This window comes from Schistocerca piceifrons, chromosome 8 (assembly GCF_021461385.2).
Source record: "Schistocerca piceifrons isolate TAMUIC-IGC-003096 chromosome 8, iqSchPice1.1, whole genome shotgun sequence".
Lineage (NCBI taxonomy): Eukaryota > Metazoa > Arthropoda > Insecta > Orthoptera > Acrididae > Schistocerca > Schistocerca piceifrons.
This window is the reverse complement of record NC_060145.1, coordinates 105,014,553-105,020,231: the sequence shown is the minus strand read 5'-3', so window position 1 is coordinate 105,020,231 and position 5,679 is coordinate 105,014,553.

The following is a 5,679-nucleotide window of genomic DNA, read 5'->3' as shown; positions in this document are numbered from 1 at the left end:
AAACTGCTTTTAAAGTCATAATTAAGGACCTGTATAAAATATCACTGACATTAACTAGTTTAAAAGTCCTGCAAGGTGAGTAAAATTAGTGAAAGAATAATAGAAAAATTTGCAACTCACAATTTTTCTCAGAAAAGTGTGTTTAGTTTGCATTATGGTAATGGATAGTTTAAGGCTCCTCACTTTTGTGTTGCTTTATATGAGAAAACATTCTTGAACAATGAGTTTAATAATTGCATTCTGAAGAAATTCTATAGTTTTGTGTGGTTTGTGTAGTAAAATTTGGAAAGACAGTTTGACTGCCCCCACCTCAGTATTTGCCTATGAAAGATAAAGTTACTGTAATTGCACTTATCCATAAAAATAGAAAAAATATTACTACTTAATGAATGTAAAAATCCTATTGCCAGTGACTTTTAATCATATTTGTACTATTTGGAAAGTAACTATAGAAACAGGACTATGTCCATGTCCAATTTTGGTTTAGTAGTGTCTTTCACAACATTTGATGATGAGATAATTTATATACGACAAAGTATTACTATTGAGGAGAAATAAGCCGTTAACGGTTTATGTGAGAACTTGCATATACTATTTATAGCTTCTAGGATAACTGTACCACATGTCTGGTTATGGTAAAGTTCATTGCACTTCTCTGGGAAGTAATGATAGCTTCCCTTTACCAAAATGTAATACACATTTTAATTTCTGCCAAATTTTCCGAACTGCTACTACTTTCGTTTGCTTAGACGTACAGGGTCATACTCGATCTGAGTGGGTGGTACGTCTTATGCTACAGACCTGACGCCTATATAATGTCCCAGGCATTCGTTAATACGTTATATCGACCCTGTAAAGATGGTACATGGCCTATGCTTTATATAATAGTGATCAGTTAAATCCAACTAGACGTGGGTGACGTGTCTTTGTATAACGATGAATTTATTTCAACCTGATGAACACGGGTGTTCTACATAAATCATTAAGGCCCTTCTCTGTACATGATGTTTTATCTTGTACATAAGATGCAAATGAAGATAACTGTCGTAAGTTTCTCTTGATTTAAATTATGCCGTTGGACGACATGTAACCCTTGTATTGATCCTATAATTTTTTGTAGAAATATATTGTAATTGTTTTAAATTACTGGTTTGGATGTAATGAATGTAGTAAAGAGTCTCTGAAGTTCTGTAATAAACGAAAGTTTAATATTTTTTAAGCATGACATTGTTTTTAAAATTTGTTCTTTATTTCAATGTACTACTTAAATTTGAGCTATTTCTTGTATAAATTCAAAGTAGAACTACATATCATTTTAATTTTCCTATTTTAATGAGGTGTATCATGATTGTCGTCCACGTCACATCTGCGCTGGGTAACCTAGACATCGGGGGACGTATGCAATGTAGGCGAACACTGTTTTATTATGGTTAAAATTATATTACTGCTTCTTAACGGCGATCTGTTTGTAATATTGTGTCTACGGCACTGTTTTTTAAGTAAGAAAAATATGTGATGAGAATATCGGAACGTAACTATGGCCGTGCAGATGAAAATTACAAACATGCCACGGACTGCACTTTAATATTGTTATCCTACCTAGAAGATAAGTTTCTTTTAAGTTCCAGTCTACGTTTAACGTACTGTAAGCCTACGTATTTCTTCGTTCCCTAATGTATGTCACAAATATTTTTTTCCCAGCAAAATTTATCACAGTCCTATGTATTAATTATACTTAAAATTTCAGTATTTCTCTGATTTGGGTTATATATTTATTAAATGAGAATGATCCTTAATGACGTATTGACAGTTGCTTGGAGATATGTACGTATGTTTTATGCCGTGTACAAGGTGATAATCCAGTCAACCCCCACGGTGCCACCTACTGGACGTACACTGTGATCGTTGTGTTCACACTACTTCTCTGTCAGTCGCAAGCTGGTGTTAACATGAACGCTTGTAATCGTCGCAGTACAATTATGTATATGTTTGTACACAGTAATTTTACATTTGACACGCCGATTTGTAGTGATCTTTATGATACTGCAATATTATGCGCATCACTGATGGAGAATATCTTGTAATATTTTAAAGGATAAGGTATGTTATAACTCAACGGGTTGTGTTACAAGACAGTTTATCGAGTTATTATATCATGGTTGTAAAATACTTCCCCTATCAATTCCTGTTCACACTCTTGCAGATCAGGTGACAACATAGTCATCCAATAAAAGGCTTTTATAGGTCTGTTGGCTTCTAAAGCTTTCTTTATTTACCATACGTTGTAGATCGACCTCATACTGGCAAGGTCAGGAACATACAACTGTCGTTTTCCGTTTGTTCACTTTCAGTTTTCGTAGTTTTAAAGTATCTGATAGGACTGGAAAGCATTCCGTTGATTTCGTTGCCTGAGTCTGCAGCTGTTACGATGTCTCATCAAAGCTGATACAATATACTGTACACTGAGATGACAATAGCCAAGTGATGCCTCCTAATATCGTCTCGGACCTCCTTTTACTCGTCCGCAGTGCAGTAACTCGACGTGATATGGACTCAACAATACAGAGGAGTGCTGTCTCTACAGACAAGCATAATTGCGAAAATGTTGTCGGTGAAGGATTTCGTGCACGTACTGATTCTCGATTACGTCTATGAAAGTTCGATGGGATTCGCGTCGGGCGATTTGGCTGAGCAAATCATTTGCTCGAACTGTCTAGAAGCTTCTTCTAACCAATCGCGAACAGTTGTGGATCGGTGATATGGCGCATTTTCATTTATAAAAATGCTACCGTTCTTTGGGAACATGAAGTCCATAAATGGCTGCAAATGGCCTCCAAGTAGCGGATCACAGCCGTTTCACAGTCATTGATCGCTTGAGTTGGAGCAGAGAACCCAGTCCATTCCATGCAAACACAACCTGTGCAATTACCGAGTCACCAACAGCTTGCGCGGTGGCTTGTTCACAACTTGAGTCCATAGCATCGTGACGTCTGCAATACACTCGAACTCTATCGTCAGCTCTTACCAACTGAAACCGGGAGTTATTTGATCAAGCCACAGTTTCCTTGTCGTCAAGGGTCCAACCGATATGGATCTGAGCCCAGGAGAATCGCTGCAGGGGGATTTTTGCTGTTTGCAGAGGCTCTCCCATAGACTGTCTGCTGCCATGGCCTATTACAGCCAAATTTTGAGCATTGTCCTAACGAATATGTTAATCGTACATCCCACATTGATTTCTTGCTGTTATTTCACGCAATGTTGCTTGTCTGTTAGCACTGAAGACTCTACGCAAACGGCACTGTTCTCGGTCCGTAGGTTTCCCATTGTCAGACGTAATGCCTGAAATTTTGTATTCTCCGCACACTTTTGAAACTGTGGATATCGGAGTATTGAATTCCCTTAATGATTTTCGAAATGGACTATCCCATGCGTCTAGCTCCAATTACCACTCCTCGTTCAAAATCTGTTAATTCCCGTCGTGCTGGCATAATCGCGTCGGAAACATTATCACACGAATCACTTAAGTATAAATGACAGCTACGCCCATGCACTGGCTTTTACGCCTTGTGCACGCGATAATACTGCCATCTGCATATATGCATATTGGTATCTGTTATTTGAAGAGGAGTAAAAAGAATAATGTACGGTGTGGAGAGTGCACCGTAAAATACTGGCTGTGGACATTCTGGCCCTCTGCCTTTAGTGTTAAAGGAAAATTGGCTCAGTATTATTGTGGCGTGTTCGGTGAATAATATGTTTTTGTTTGTTCTGCAGTGTGTCTTCGCTTGAGAGTGGCCAATAGTTGTTACTGCGGCTTCTTTGAAGCCAAGTGATTCTGTTAATTAATAAACCGCTTGCGTGCACCCGCTTGGGATGCGATGTTATGAACTGAAGTGATAAAACCGGTGAGTGGCACTGTACCCGGTGGCAATGTCAAGGTACTGTATTAGGTACTGGGTGTGAATGTGAAATCTAATTGCAATTTCGTACAGTGAGTTCATTCTAACGTACGTTGATGTGTTTTAGTCATAATTGAATTTTGTAGGGGTACTACTGAGTAGAATTTTCTGCCTTGCTTAAGGATTTAACTACAACTGCTTGGTTTGTACCTGCACCTTGTCAGTTACATGTACTGACTTATAGTCTTACCTAGACAGAGGCGTATGAATTTATTATGTGCAATAAATCCATTTTAATTACCTCTATCAATCATAGCGAGTTTCCCTGGTCTGATTAAAAGCCTTTTAAAGACACATATATTTTATTTAAGTTTGGCTTTAACTGTTATATCTAAGGTTACAAGTTGTATTTATCTTGCTAAAACGAATCTCATCATTTGTGAGTGAATATTATGTTATAGATTGATGGTGCTGCCTTGCGTGTGATTTATGTTCACAGCTGATGGCGAAACACGCGAAACTACCTTGGTGTTTGCAGCCGTGACTTCTGGGCCGCTACCTTGGTGGCATCCTGCCCAACGCCCGTGGTCTATCTCCGCGGGAGCACTTTGCCGCGTCGTCTGTCATACCTAGCAAAAGTTGAGTAATTACCTCGTTCTTTGGAGCTATACCTGGGTTAAGCGACGGTCGCCAGGATTGTAGGCTGTGGAGTTCAGCCGAATTAACTCATGAACATTTGTAAATTACTGTTCATAAAAGAAGAGTCTCGAAATTCTCTAGTATCTGTTCCTCATAAAATCGGATGTGCTCTTTATTTGGTAAATGTAGTTTCCCTTTGCAGAACGAATCAAATTTCGTTCTTGCTGTTCGTAATCTCAGATGTTTTGTGTTTACTGAATTCTGTCTCCTACTGCTTATATTCGTATATTTCAATAGTTTATCTCTTTAGATGTTACTATATATGTGATGATTTTCATGCTGTTATTAATCTTAATCTCGAATTTAATTGATCAATATGTTTTTCTTGAATAAATGTGAAAGTTGGCTACACTGAGTCACAGCGCCAGAGATTGCGCCAAAGATTATTACTCCGCCGTCTCCACTGGCGCAGTAGTAGTTCAGAGGATGTCGAAAGCAGTCGTTTTTCTGTTGGGCGACAGAGTAGACGATCTGAGTGTTGACTGAAATGTTGTACTGTTCGGTTGGTGTAATGTATAGATGGAAGAAGATGCAATTGTCACAATATATTTGAGAAAGGAGATGGGCTTTTGATTTATGATGCTGGTGTAATAGAATATTTTCGTCAATATATAATGAGGTACAAAGGTATTACAGCTTTCTCTAATAACAGTCCCTCTTTCTCACAGGTACAGTCAACAAAGCAGCTGGCTCGTGTTCATTTATTAGACTTGTAATTCTGGTTTCTATGTGCAACTACAGTATTTCAACTAGTTCATTGTAAATGGTGTTTAAAATATTTTGTCGTATTGAGAAAGAACCGAGTCAGATACATGTCCGTTGAATTACACTAACACACACAACAGTTTCACTTGTGGTTTGTTGTTTCGTAGATTTTATAGCTGCAGGGGACTTAATTAATCAATTGTGTTAATGGAAATTCCTTGTCATTCTTTATTTTATGCAGTCAGATTGCGTGCTAATACTAGCCAGGGACAACCGGTTACGAGACTTCGTAACCGGTCACGCAGCTAGTAAAACTATTGCGTTTATTCATTAATATTAGTCTTTTCTTATTAATTAAGTCCCCATGCAAATGTTA